The sequence below is a fragment of the Heliconius melpomene genome, chromosome 3 (assembly GCF_056956725.1).
Source record: "Heliconius melpomene rosina isolate 202511_hmr_F chromosome 3, ASM5695672v1, whole genome shotgun sequence".
NCBI lineage: Eukaryota > Metazoa > Arthropoda > Insecta > Lepidoptera > Nymphalidae > Heliconius > Heliconius melpomene.
In genome coordinates, this window is record NC_140391.1 from 3,637,231 (window position 1) to 3,653,255 (window position 16,025).

The 16,025-nt window shown below is 30.9% G+C and overlaps 1 non-coding gene across 1 annotated transcript; it reads left to right on the forward strand.

Annotated features, from left to right (window-relative positions):
- TRNAR-UCG (transfer RNA arginine (anticodon UCG)) lies at nucleotides 1-73 on the forward strand. The gene has a single exon. It is a non-coding gene; the product is annotated as a tRNA-Arg (tRNA).
- The last annotated feature ends 15,952 nt before the right edge of the window (nucleotides 74-16,025 follow it).

Here is a 16,025-nt window from a genome sequence, read left to right on the forward strand (position 1 = left end):
GACCGTGTGGCCTAATGGATAAGGCGTCGGACTTCGGATCCGAAGACTGCAGGTTCGAGTCCTGTCACGGTCGGAGAAATATTCTTTTATAGAATTTTCTATATTTAATTTTATTATATGTTTTTTTAATTGTTTTGATAGTCGTTACTTAACGTTATACTAAATTTATTTAAAGATTTCATAGACAACAAGGGAATTCTTAAAATATGATTGTATTTATATATATTTTTATGCTTCTAGAGTAGTTACACTAGTTTCATTGTGTTTTTTGCATAGTAAATCGATCGATGGCGTATCTTTGCCAGTTGACGTTGCGATCTTTTTGCGATTTTCTTCTCATTTTTTCTCTCCTGTGTTCAGTTTTTGATATTATATTAGCACCATTTGAAATATGTCAGAACTTGAAAATAGTGAGTTCAGATTCAGGTTTAAAACTACCCTCCTTAGGAGGGTAACTATCATTAACAGATTTAAATTATGTTGTATTCTCTAAGCATGGTTAAAGTAAATGTGGCGGTTTTTACACTATAAAACAACTTCTATATTGCTTTGGTACCCAATGGATTATAAAAAAAACTTTTTAAATTTTGTATACGTTTTCTAAAAATCTTATATTATAGTGTATTACTAACTTTAAGTGGTATCTACCTATACAAAAAACCGGAACAAGAAATATTCAATTTGTTTACCATAATTTCATCTTTATCTACTATATTATTTATACGGACGCTATTATTAATATTTATTATTCGTTGGCAAAATATTCCACACATACTCTCAGGGGCGTAAAGAAATCAATTGACGAAAGTTGGCAGAGAACGCTTCCCGACAGTGCAATACATTTTCATTTGCCCATCTTATTTGAACCTGCGATTCTGAATGGCCCAGAGTCCCACATATACTATAAATACGCTTACAATATTTATTATAGCATTTTATACATATTCATAGATCTATAACATACTCTATTTCAGTTTATATAAGACCTTAGATAATAATACTTAATGTGTAAATTGAAGTTTCTTGATTTTAAGAGCGGTAGTTTTATTTTTCACGCTGTATCCCGCACGTAGCAGTGTAGGCAGATGGAACCTGGAAAGCTAGTGTTAAAACATTTCATTCTCATTAAGACACTTTCAACAATTAATATTAACTACTTAACTATACAAAAAATACTGTAATCATGTAATTCATATAAAAAGTATAACATTTAGAATTGAAATTGTAGAAAACATTTTTAAAGAACATCCAATTACTTGCAGTTCATCACGTATTTGCGAAGTAAATTGCAAAGAAGGGAAGCATTCTTTAATTTCCTGTTTCCAATATTACTAGTGTACAAACACTATATATATATTAATAAGTAAAGGCAAGTCACGTCAATATATATTTCAACTTTTCCCGCAATGCAACCGCATCATTATTTGTGCGGCGCACATATTTCTATACTCTGATAGCATAAATTTCACTGGTCAGTGTTAAAAGCAAGGCGAGTTATGAATGTTCATTTTATGCATTTATTTATGGATTTTGATATCATCGTGGAACATTTTGAAAGGTTAAATATAAAGATTACAGGATTAATAGGTTCTTTTTAATTTTATATATTTTTTTTAATAAATAAAATCTATTGGGGTGAAACGTCTATTTGTAAACGTAATACTTGTAGGTTCAATTTCCACTAAAGGGAATACTTTATTTTCATTTTCTCGCTTTAGCAACAACAAGAAACGAGGCGTTAAGTTCCGCCTCCTAAGTTTCGAAAACTGTTATAAAAGCAATGCAATTTGAATTACATGTACCTCAATATCTTATTTATTATCATTGTATTGTTTGAAGATCTTATTTATTATCATTTTGCATATTATAAATAAATAAATATACATTGTTTAATGAAACTTAAAAGAGTGATTTCTAAGGTGAAAGTTTGATAATGATTACTTTTGTTGAACTGTATACTCGTACATTGAATTTGAACCTATATACATAACATACCACATTATTATTTCCCTATAACGACATCTCGCTGTATCTTTACTATTAATAAGCTTTTGCTGGTTCCGTAATATAAATAATCTACGTAGGATTTTACTTAAACGAATGGAGTTTTATTTACCAACCAGTACACTGAAAAATTTAATCTAGAGAAAGCTTACGAAACCGCCGCTTAGAACGAAGATTTTCTATGAAATATAGTGTATTATACCCATTTTTGAAATTTCCTTAAGAAGTAGTATATAAAAAAAAATGAGTAATTTTAATTAAACTAAAATACTAAACAACTAGGTACATGTTTCAAATGAAGCTATACCATAAGTTTATACGACTTTGATATTTATTTTTCTAAACATATCTTAACACTAGAAGTGCCGAAGATTGAGACCCCCCTTGAACCGCCGTCGTGACAAATTTGTCCCATTCTACTTATTATGTTGATTTTTGGTATAATACAAAAAAAATATTATTAAAATAATTCGTAAAATATGTAGATCATCGTTAATAATAAATTTTTGTTCTTTAACACACATAAAAGTACCAAAAAAACCAAACACAAAGAAAGAATTAAATATTTCAAATCCGATCTAAGGTCGTGACAACTAACTGAATAACTCTTACAAAATTATAAGTTATTGAAATTAGTTAATATTATTATTAGGCCAAGTAATGCATTAATATATTCTTCATCAGTGATACATCACAGATGATTTATAACATTGCATAGTAATGCCTCCAGAATTCGGCGGAAAATGCCAGCGGAGTGCATAGCACTAGGTTCCCAGGTTCCCTCCACCTACCCTACAATTGCCCACATTTGGTATCGAGTGTTTTTCTAAAATTCAAGCCTAGCTTAGTCATCCTTTCATCTGATACCTCACTTGAACTAGCGACTAAATTTAGTGTTGACACCAATTTTACTCCACTTTTTAGGCTATTATTTTTTAAGATTTATGCATAAATGTATAGTTTTCAGATTTTTTCCTGTACTAGTACTACATGTAGATGCTAACTGCCAAATTTCATAATTCTAAGTTAACTGAAAGTACCTTATTAATTTGATTCCCTTTATAGTGTCGAAATACACGTTTTTTACTATATAAATGGTCATATCTTTTTTTAAGGGTGCTTTTTCAGGAAATCAAGGGACTGTAGATCGTCATATACTTGATATTCATATACTCATATGAATATCAACTCGATTTCTCCAAGCGTTCGTGAGATAAAGGCAAAGACAGCCGGATGGACAAAAAATGATCTTATAAGGGTTTTTTTTTCCTTAAAAGCTACAGAACCCTAAAAACTTAGGTATTGACTGCTAAACCTACTATTCAATTTTTTTCCGCCCCCGCATCGTCCTCTCACCTCCACCTCGTCCCCGAGGCATGAAAATATGTCAAATTATACCCTCAAATAATAAAATAATAATGGCGGGACCAAAATGACCCAGCGGCAGTTCTAGGTAAATCTAATTTTTTTTCAAAAACTATGACTGCTATAAAATTATTTATATTTTTAATTAAATAAAGGTGTAAAATTGGTAATAGTCAAAAAGTTTCATCTACATACATTAACAAACAAAAAAGTTATAAACAATCAACCTTGCGTTTGGGACAAAAATGGGACGGCGGCGCTTCTAGTGTTAAATATTGACCTCCATTTGTCTTGGACATTATAAACTTTCACATTCTAGTACCATAAATAACAGCGTTGAGTTACGCCACACAAATGGTGATATTTCAGGTGGAAGGTGGTCACGTATACTCCTATTTAAGATATATTATTAATAATTATCATCAACATCTTAACCTACTAACTATTGTACTACACATAAACAACACAAAATAGTCCATGGTATATAACTAAATCCGGGAGTACGTCATAAATTCGATTGTGCCGCGAATACTGAATAATAAACGACATTCATAAATCTCGAATAAAAACACCATAAATCTAAATGGTTTCTGTTCAGGTTACCCGCAAATGGACATATCGACAGAAAATGTAAATTCGGCTTAGTGTCTTACTTATTAATAATATAATAATACCAGTCAAGTGCGAGTCGTAATCGTACGTCGAGGAACCAATTTTGGAATTGTAGGTAGGCAGAGAGATCCTGGTGATAAGACACTCCGTTACCCACTTTTGACCTAATTTACTAAATACCCTCTGTATTTAGTAACGGAATTCAACGCTACGTTTAGCATTGAGTTTAGAGGAAAAATTCCACTAAGAGGGATTTGAACCACAAGCACATACATTCGTTGAGTTTTATTTAACAGATGCTATTCTATGCAGATGTATGAAATTTTTACTTAGTACTTCTAGCATTTTATATACATTTTATTTTATGTTCATTACAGTTTATGTAAGAAGTACTAAGCGAAAATTTCAATTTCGATACAAACGACAATTTCTTTCGTAAAGAAATTTATTAAACTGGTCACACTATGGTTAAAACTCTTTTACAGTGAAACTTAAAATTAAATTTGAACTTTTATATTTAACCCTCCTGGTTAAATATGAAAACTTAACCGTACTAAATCTTTAAAGCTTGCGTAAAACAAAACTTAACTATTCTGGAACTTTCTAAATATAATATAAGTGACTTGCAAAGTATTTTGTAAGGACGGTGAAAAATGGAAGTTTTGAATTTTCAAACTAAAAATCTAAGAGGAGATGGAGTGTTTTGTAAATATACTCTAAGTAAAAAGATTTGTGCTACCTTCGTTCCAGCAAATACTTTTAATGCATTTCCCCTACAAAAATGCGAGAGGTTTTTTTCCTTTAAAAGTAACTACAAAGCTTGAATTTTACTTGCATATTATGCACCATATCATTTCTTTTAAGCTAATAACATTTTTTAGCTTTACGTTGTATAGCAGCTGGGTAGGGCAGAGAAAACCTATATAAGACCCTCGGTTTTCCAATTGCAATTTTCGAGACAATGTATTGAGTAGAGGTATTCGTCGCCGAATTTTGCACATAGCAGGGTAAGCAGACAGAGCCTAGGAAAACAATGTTAAAACATTCCGTTTTCATTAAGACACTTCTGTTCCTCGTTTTCTGCCGGATTCTTTGGAAATTAACATATTAAATATTTAATTTGCTCGAGTGGAAATCGAACCTACAACCCGTCACGATTACAGCCTCTACGCCACGACTGGCCTCAATAATTAAAGGAACTTTATATCAAAAACAAAAGCAGAACTCTACAATAGACAAGTTTTACATTTTGAACTTTCATATCTTGCATCCCTTTTCGCCTCGAGGGCTTGTTACAAGTTGGACGATGTATGAAATACTTGATGTAACTCGCTTAACCATTAATGCAGTGCAAGTTTGCGTCAAACTCTCCACTCTCTGTTCAGGGACAAAGAAAGTTATCAACTGTATGCGCTTTTTGTCAATAGTTTCCAACAATACCGTAGTATTAGCACATTAGTCAACAATTAATTAAAAGTTGTGGGAATGCTATGTGGCTTTTGTGTAATGCTCATATTGTTATGTTTTGTGCGTACAGAATTTTGAGTGTTTCATAGGTTTTGTGTATGTTTGATAGCTGTATTTGTAAGCGTTCATTAAAAATTCGCATTTAAAAAAGTTTTTTTATTTAAAATCTCTATTTTTATATTTTATTTATTTTTTTCTGACAGTATGGTGGTGAGTGACGGAATTAACGTTGCGATTTGCCTCGACACCAGAACGAACTATTGAAAAATAATAAATATTTCTTTTCCTCAATAGGAAATTGAACTCGCAACCCGTCGTATTGACAGTCACACGCTTGTACTCGTGTTCCACGACTGGACTCATATGGAGAACGGAAGTGTCTTAATAGTAACAGAGTATCTTAGCACTAGGTTCTCTCTGCCTACACTACAATTTAAGAGATTCAATAAATAATTACCATAAACTTGAGTTATTTCCTTTAATTAAAAAATGCAATATTGCTATAATTCGCACCCACTTAGGTTAAGAAAATGGACAAGTCAGAAAAAATACACCAGATTTTTTGAAGATAAACAATACATTATATTTATCAAAGTAAATATCATAATTATTCTTTTAACATCATAATTAGTAGATATAGAGATCTAAAATCATTTGATTTTTACTTCGAAGTTTGTTGAACATCATTTAAGTTTATTTGGAAAAGGAACGAATATCCCTAAGAAAGGAACGAGAATTTTAATGATATTTCTTATGATGGAGACGAAACGTATTTAACTGCTTTTATTTCGACAAAAAATTATGAATAATTTAGGCAAGCTATGACGAGATATAAGAAAAATTAATAATTAAAAATATTATTATTATTAAACACTAAATATTATAAAGAAATAATTAGTTTAAATTTTTGTATTATAGCGAGTTTAAAAAGACACTCTGTTCTCCTACTATTTAGTTAGTTGTACTATAGAAAACCAAGGCCGAGTATTGTTTATTAAAAATATTAATTAATTATAAATTTCAGGGTATTATAATTGAATCTACAACCATTATACTCAGCTGATACGATTCTTACTGCCACACCAAAATGAAGGTTGTAGATTCGATTCTCACTCTAGAAAAATAAAATAAATAAAAATTGTATTTTTTATACCCAACCGCGCGGCGTTGATTTCGACAATTTAATACGCATTGTCTAAGAAACTGACCAAACAGTTGAGAGCGATGGGTCTTAACAGAAGACTTCTTCTACGCTGCTTTACTAAATACGCCATGTTGACGTCGAAAATCTTTAAAATTATTAAAACATTTCAAATAATTTTCCATTTTCCAAAGCCATTCAACTTATAAGAATAAATTACGACAACCCTCTCCTTTCTTTCTAATATGTCTATTGAAATTTATGTCCAGAAGGTGGTTCAGGGGAAGATTTTATTAAAAAAGTTCTGACGTCCTTCGCATACGGTCATAAAACCAACTGCCATCATTATGTAAGTTTTAGGACGATGAATAATATTTTAATTCTCTTATAATATAGCCATTTGTATAAAGCATATACTTAAACATAATTTTTCTAGTTTAAAAATGTTCTAAAACGAATTTATGAAGAATGATTCTGGCACTGTGTAAATAAAGCGCGGTGCATGCGGAACAGAGTATCTTCACACTAGTTCCCCTTTGCCAACCCTATGGAATAAGAACGTTAAACTATGAAAAATATGTAGTGTAATACATATAATGTACTTTATATATCAAAGCCAATATAATTAAAGCCAATATAATTGAAATCTAATCACGCTTGAAAAAGTTTTTACATAAATAAAAATAAAGAACAGAATGTTTTATATTGTGTTCATCCACAATTTTTTTTTGTATATTTTCCACAAAAAATTACATAGCATGTACAAGAATTGTTGTTGATCTTTATTTATGGCGTTCCGAGCGTGCCAATTCAGCACTAATCACTTCGCCAATGTCACGTCGGATGGAGAAACACACAAAGGAGAATGTACAGTAAAAAAAGACACTATTACGCAATAGGAGAATGCACGTTAAAAAGACATCCAGCTAAGATACTGCCTTTACCTATAAGTACATCGACAAGTAAATCACTCTAGTATTTGCTTTCAAATTGCTCAAATACTTGACCGGTGATAATCAAACGAGGCGGCGTCCACGACGCCGTTTGATGTTACATCTCAAACGACGCGACAAATTTTAATGGTAATATAATCAATAATGGTGGTATAATCTAACCTTCAGATATTCAAAATTGAAACCAAGGTTCCCTTATCGTTTATTTAGATAAAATATATTCCTGTAAATTCCCTTTTGAAATTCAATCACCCAAATCTACGGGTAATAGCCGAAGATTTGCGGAAACCTCTAATGAGTGTCTGTTTTAGTTATTTATTATAAAACACAATTTTAGAGGTATCGAGTATTCGGCGAAAAGTGTATTTTAATGGAAACGGAGTGTCATAACACTAAGTTCTCTGGTCCCCTCTGCTTAGAGAAGCTAAATAAATATAATTATGTAATAGAAGGCTATTGGACCTATAACCATTACTTTTAGTTGGCACCTACGGACATGTATTAACGAATAGGTATAAAAAGGTACCATTATTATTAGGTATTATTAGGTATATATTAGTTATTAGAATATATAAACCTAGCATTCATATAAAAAAGAACAACAAAACATTTTTTACACCGAATCATTTGAGTAATAATAATCTTTCACGTTTATTATGATTCTTATAACATAGCAAAATACCTGGATAATAACGTCATTTTCTTAACGCGTGTAATTTAAGATATTATTTTCTGTGTTCACGGTCGCAATCCGCCTTATTATTTCTTATTTTTAAATAAATCGTAGAAATTACAATGTATTTTAAAATCAGCACTTAATAGGGAAGAACGCTAATGACATGGAAAAAAATCAGCTTCACGCTGTTTCCCGCAACATGGTAGGCACAGGAAACCTATTAATAAGATACTCCATTCCCCATTTTCCACCGAATTCAGGATTGCGTGTTCTTTGTACTTATCTACTCGACATTAGCAACTTTATTTTTTCAGGGAATGAGTACTCTCTTCCCTACCCACCCGGTGTCGCTGTAAAGGCCAATAGGGCTAACAGCATTAACTTCAAGTCCGGAAAAAAAAAAAAAAATAGCAACTTTATTAACTTTACTTTTTTTTTTTTTTAATGGCCTGATTTTGCGATGACAGGCGCAAAATATTCTGCCAGTGTCACGTATAGTAGAAAACACGAATGATATGGTTCAGTAAATTTAGAGAGGAAATATGAACTGATATATATATGGTGATGGATGAACTGGAACAATAACAACTTTACTTTTATTAAAAAAAAATTCTCGTTCGTCTAATATAACCTATGTACCCTACATGCTAATTTAATTTTTTTTAAGTATAGTATTTTCATTTGTCATCTATATCTGTCACTCAGCAATGGAAGAGCTTGATACAATAAATTATTTACTTATTCATTGAGGGATTATCTGTCTGTAAATGCGTCGGTTCGTTCGTTCGATTTCCTCTCGAGGGAATGAATAGATATATTTAAATTATTTTTATTTCCTTCCTATAATAGATTTTAATGTATATTTTGGGTAACGGAACGAAAAAACTGTAATAATTTTTTTTATTTTCTTATTCAGTTGTTCTTATTTAAACTTATCTTTTATTTTTGCAAGCGTTATAAAATTATTTAAATGCTATAAAAAAATTCAAATATGATAAAACTGATGTCATCCTCTTGACATACTGACACATTATGTTTTTCGTCACCATCATAAAATAATCTAAAAATATATACAAAAATAAACTAACTTAAAACGAAAAATTATAATTGTTCAAATTAACAGCTACGACGGATCAACTTTAATTAAGAAACTGGATTCGACTGAAGATCTTGACAAGAAATATTCTACTTAAAATTTCCTTCAATGTCCTCTCGCAGTACAGCTTATACCGAAATTCACAACTAAGAGTGCTCTTTTGTTCGTAGGCAACTTAAACAACTTTACACTTTCAATGAATACTTTTAAAAATAAGGATTCTTTTTATTTGTTTGTTTTTTTATTTTCACACATGTGCTTGTGGTCTTGTTTGTTTTCGGATTAAGCAGAAAAAAACATTTTTTTTCCACAGATTTTAGACCTTTTACATTTTGTTTTTTATAGTTTATACATTTTTACAAGTGACTTTACGTGTTGAGTGGCGGAACTTAAAGCCACGCTTTGCCTCGTTACCAGAGCGAAGAAAATATTAAATACTTAATTTCCTCGAGTGAGAATCGAATCCACAACCTGTCAGTTACGCGCTAGGATCCTTGCGCCACGACTGGCCTCTCCAATAAAATGTCACAATTTTTTTCAATTATTTAACTCATTTAACATTTCATTCCCAAGTACAAAAAGACTTATAGACAATTATAAAGTAAGTACAAAGTATGTCAAAAGCTTCATCCCTCAACAACTTGGACAGAGACGATTAAATGTTTAACGACTTCTCGTTTTATTTCCCTCATAATCAGCTAGCTCCTCGAAGTAATCATTTTTAAAGGGTAAAGGAAAAGGATGCAACTTTGGTGTTATGGTGGAAGTGAGTTTGAGTTTCAAATAATGAAACGAGGAACGGCCAATTTTTGGTTTATCTTTTACTAAATCGGTTAAGTATTTATTCGAAGCCGTTGTAGCGCAGCGGCACAAAGTGTGACTGTAACGCGACGGTTCTAGGTTCGATTCCCACTCGAGGAAGTGAAATATTTATTTACGTTTATATTTCAATTTCTTCGCTCTGCTGTAGAGTTCTGCCACTTAACACGCAATGCGTACAGAACGGAGTGTCTCAACACTAGGTTCCCTCTGGCTAACCTACTATGTGCGGGATACAGCGTGAAGCTGACTTGGCTGATAAAAATATAACTTAATGTTTAAAATAAATTTGACAGGTACAAATTACATATTAAATAACATAAATCATCCCACAAATAGTCAGCTAAGACCTAACATTACTACTCAACCACCTGACTTTGCTTATATAATACCCTCAAATAATGCTTCAGATCTTTATCGTACGTTCAAAGCGATTTCGTAGCCAATAAAGCAGCTCGTAAAACTTTGTAGGGTTAAATTTCTATGTGGATAGAATAAAATGTGAAGATGTAGAATAAGCGTTATAATTTTACACTGTAATGCATTTAAAGTAAGATCTCTTTTGAAATGTTTAAAATTGTTTTCTCGATTTATAGATTTAGTGTTGATTTACTTTATGAAAAATCTATTTAAGTGGAGAACGGAGTGTCTTACCTCTATGTGCTGAAGCTGATAAAATAGAATTCTATGTAATAATGAACTATATGGTATTATAGAGCACTTACGTGTTTGACCTAAAATTATTAACGTTATATCAGTAAAGTGTAATTATTTACTAACAACCCACTTAAAACTAGACTCGACATTATGCTCGGGAATTTCTGTGACCTTTCCGTGAAAGACTTGCTTGAATTAACAAAGAGAATATAATGGGAACTGTTTCTAAGTTAGCACGCGATTTTAATAATTTATTTATTGAACTGGTGGAACTTAACGCCGTGATTTGGCTTGTTACCAGAACGAAGAAATGATAATAAATTAAATAAGAAATTATAAATTTAAATAAATAATTATTTTCTAGTCGGGATTATTTAGATTATTGCAAATAATCTTTTCTTTTCGCATCGTCGCAGCGGTAACCTTAATAATTTGACATTATCTTGTCTTGCCAAGGGTCATATTGTCATAAGCTTTATCTACATGGAACAAACCATTTTCACGAAGTACTCGTTAATACAGATGATTATTATATGCCTCATATGTCAACCTTTATAAGCCACATGAGGAAAAACTCTTAATATTCATTTAATTTTTGTTTTCTTAGAGTTCGCGCTGTAATGCACAGAAAGCTAGGCAGTGTGAACCTAGTGTTTGTACACTCTGTTCTCTATTTTCCACCTAATTTGCTTTGCACTTCACATCAGATCGAAGTAATTAAAATATTAAATATATAGTCACATATATTCTCCATTTCATTTTACTCTTTTTAATTTATTCTTATCACACATTTGGGTTCACCTAAGAATATAAAACCTGATGTTAAGATCTGAATTGTTACTTCCTTGGAATTACCTTCTTTAATGAGAGCATCCCAACAGGTATTTTATGTTAAACCTGGGTAAGTACGTAAACGTTTTACAGCGTTTTCGATAACCATCTTAAGGATTATTGGGACCATTAGCAATGTCTAGTGAGTAAAGTAATTAAAGTGCGGTCCACAGTTTGTGTTTATTTGAAAGAACTGTTGATTGCTTAGTAAGAAAATTTTGAAATTAAATGATTATAATAATTAACAACTATTATTGATATTTCAATTATGTCAAAGTGACAAAATGTAATGTAATGTTACCCATTGTGTGCTGAGTGGCGGAACTTAACACCGCGCTTTGCCTAGACCAGAGCGACGAAATGAAAATATAAATTTAAATATTTTTTTCCTTTTCTCGAGTGGAGATCGAACCCACAACCAGTCGATTTTACAGGCACACTTTGGGCCACTGTGCCATGACTGGCCTCAACACTAATCTATACACGTTTAATTTATTTTTTTAAATAATTTTGCACCAATAACCACAACTAACAATAATATAATAAATCTAAGGACAAAATGACACTTATTTACGCGGTTCTATTTTATTTATTTTTATTTTTTTATTTTATTTTAGTGAAATAAGAGCAACGGTGGCACTAAAGGTTAGAATACTCTCAATAGAATTCTCATTCATTAAAATTTATCGCGTCGTTTGATTTGAAACATCAAACAATATTTTAGCTTTAATCGTTTATTGGGTGTTGAAAATTTGATTAAACATTCAAATATCTAGCAGTATCTATGTTTAATTGTTTATTTATAATTACGTAGAGTATTATTTCCACCTAATATAATATTTTAGTCGTGTTTTTCTTAAATTTGTTTTTTAAGTTTTCTTGTTAAGTGATATTATTCAGTTTTGCAGTTGTCTAACTCAGCTAACACTTCAATTTTGTACCTTTTTTAAGTAGCTTCACGCATTTTCTCGTATAACGGGATACACAGAGGGCACCTAGTGGAAAAAAATTAACTCCATTACCCATTCACCGCCGACAAATAGTTTTATATGAATAATTTTCTGAAAATAAATGTGAAGAATAATTTTAATAGTATATAAGATATTCAGCATTTATCAGCTTTAAACATTTTACCAACTTTATGATTTCACTTAATTGGATTATGGCATGGCCGTTAATGCAAATTCTATGTAAAATGCGTAACGGTACAAATGGAAAAAACAATTCCCTATTGAATTATTCATTTGATTTTATTAATTTCTCAAATATGTATAAACTTTAATGAATATTCTAATTTAGGTTTAATAAAATTAAAATGTTTTATTAAAAATAAATAAATATATTTTATAAAGAATAAATAGATATTTTTAATCAAAATATTAAAATCTGCTAACAGCTGAGTAGGTGCGAAATTGAAGGCTCATTGAACGTTTTATTGTGAAGATTTATTAAAGAAAAACGATTGTTCTATAATTAATAGTAGCTTTTTCTGAAATTAATTACATTTTGTTTAATATAATTTCTAAATTTAAACAAATGATTAACACATTTCCGCAATGATAAAAATATATTAGACTGGGATTAATAATATTTTTATCTTTTGAAAATAATTTCTTCTGAATATATCCACTCGAACTGATGATATACAGGTCGAGGCCTATCAGTAATCCTATTATAGAAAGAGTACCCTATGCCTACATTTACCTTTGATAAATTTAAAGATGAAAACTTCTATCTATCGTATAATTAGAATCTAATCTATAAAGTAATTCAGAATTAGATTGTAAAAATTACCTACAAAAATTTACAACAGTTGCTATATAAAAAAAATGTATATACTATTTTAGCTTTAGTAGAATCGTTATTCGTGTTTCGGTTAACCTAAATAGAAACAGCTAAGATTTATAGTGTTTTCAAACAATATTTATGAATGTCGTTTATTATTCAGTGTACATAGTGTAATCGGATCTAACGCACATTTCGATCTTGGCTTTTTTATAGATTTTCGTGGTTATTTAAAAAAATATTTCTTTATCGATAAGGCTGTCAAGACGTATCTACGATCAAATCTGAAATACCATGCAGTAAATTTGAATAACTTCCAGAATTCGGCAGAAAATGGGGAACGGAGTATCTTAATGCTAGGTTCCCTCTGCCTACCCTGCTATGTGCGGGATACAGCGTGAAGCTATTTAATTTGATTTTAATTTTATAGTATATCAGTAATAACTGATATAAAATATTTACGAAACATAATAAAAAGCAAATATGATCATCGAATGTAGAAACTCATGATAAAAAGGATAAATATTTATTTCTTTATTTATTTTAAGCAAATAAGCAATTTCATAGCAGAAAATTCGGAATATATGCGATTTCATTTATAAATGCAATTTCCAGAAACATTTATTAAGATGAGTGCAGCAAAATATTTTTAAAACATACGTTATATGTGAGTGATCCTTATAATAGCTTAATATGTATCCCGCTTATATCTGCAAGCACCTACTTTCGGCCGAACTTTCCCAGGCATTTTGTGTTGAGTGGCGGAACTCACCGCTGTGATTTTGATTTGGTACCAAATCCAAGAAACGAAATATTAATAAATGTGGTGAGTCGGAATCGAACTCAAAACTCTCATTCACACGCTGTGTAATAACATAATGAACGATCTAAAGATAACAAACTATATGTTTAGCTATATATAAATATATCTTTTATCATTACATGAGTCCAGTCCATTTAATGAGGCCAATGGCAAAGCGACTGATTATAAACGTGATGGTTGTGGATTGAATTTCTATTATGGGGAGGAATTATTTTCAATTCCCCGTTCTAGTAAAGACAAAGCGCGGCGTTCAGTTCCGCCATGGGGGACACAATACCTCGAAAATAAGGCGGAAAGTGGAGATCGTAGTGTCTTAACACATAGCTCCAACCGCCTTTGCCTGCTATATGCATATAAAAATTAATTATTAAAAATTCATTAAAACTAACAAACTGCCCTTACTATAAAAATAAGGCACTTTCCATATTTCAGCTTAAAATAAGCTTTTAATATTCATTTTTTAGTTCCACTTTTATTTAATAGGTGCTATATGTTACGTTATATCTCTAAAACGTCTGTCCCATTAAATCCAAGTGCCTATATGAGCTCTCTCCAGATTAAATTTTGCAGAATACTAAAATAGTACGAGTGCGTATCTAGGTAAATAAAATTCTATTTCTTTTATTAAATGACTAAGGCTATAAAATTTTCCGTTTTATATTAACTTGTATAAAAATAAATATAAAAAATGATAGCGTACATTTTATTTATTTCATTGTCTGTTTACTCTAGCGATAAAAATAATCTTTCAGTCAAAAAATATTTTATGGAGAATAAAAACTTTCTTTTATTTAGTAGGACTTTATTAAAATAAAAAAAATAACTTGCATGCTGTTGTGTTTGATTACATAATGTTGCTTAGAAACAGACCAAAATTACTATGAGATTCTTATTTTCTAACATAATACATAATTTTTTTGTATTTTTGTATGACTAATAAAATGGATGACAAAAGATAGATACGATGTCGACTACTAAAATATTCAAATTCCTTAGGTTTAAAGGCCGTGGCGATGTGGCATAAGCATGAAAATTCTACAGGTTGCGAGTTTGATTCCCACTGGAGGAAATGAATGTATTTAATATTTTAATTTCTTCGCTCAGGTGCTGATTTTAAGCGCAGCATTGAATTAACAGCTACTAATGCCTCCAGAATTCGAACAGCAAATGGAGAGTAGAGTGTCTTATCGCTAGGCTCCATCTGCCTACTATTTTTATTGCGATACAGCGTGAAGCTGAAAAAAAATATTGCAAGCTATTCATAATATTGTAGTTTGGAGAATAAATAGTCAAAAACGTAACGTAAAGTACAATAGACTAAATGCCTATGCCTTACAAGTGGCAACCCTAAAACTAATCTACATTTATTTAGGCACTTCATCAACTTAAAGGGAAAAAGCTCGAGTTGTTTGTTAAGGAATTAAGTTGTCTTGATTATTTATGAGCCGCGTTTCGTCTTATCGTAGTTCAAAGTTGACTTTTTTTAGCAAAATCCATTGTTTTAATGAAATACTAGGGGCGTGACGCTATCAAAGTGTTCGCGATATAATGAAGTAAAGAGTCTTTTCTGTCAAATATGTAGTATTGTTTGTTTCTTTTCTATTTTCTAACACATTCGATTATTTAATGATAAGTAAGTATCAAGGCACTCCATTCTCAGCTTTCCTTCATATCTCCTGTTCGGAATTTAATAAAGGAAAAATAGAAAACTTTACAATTTAAGTAAAATTACACCAAAATCTCTTGCAACATTTCTTGAATAATCTAAAGATATAAATAAGACACATAAACAAGAA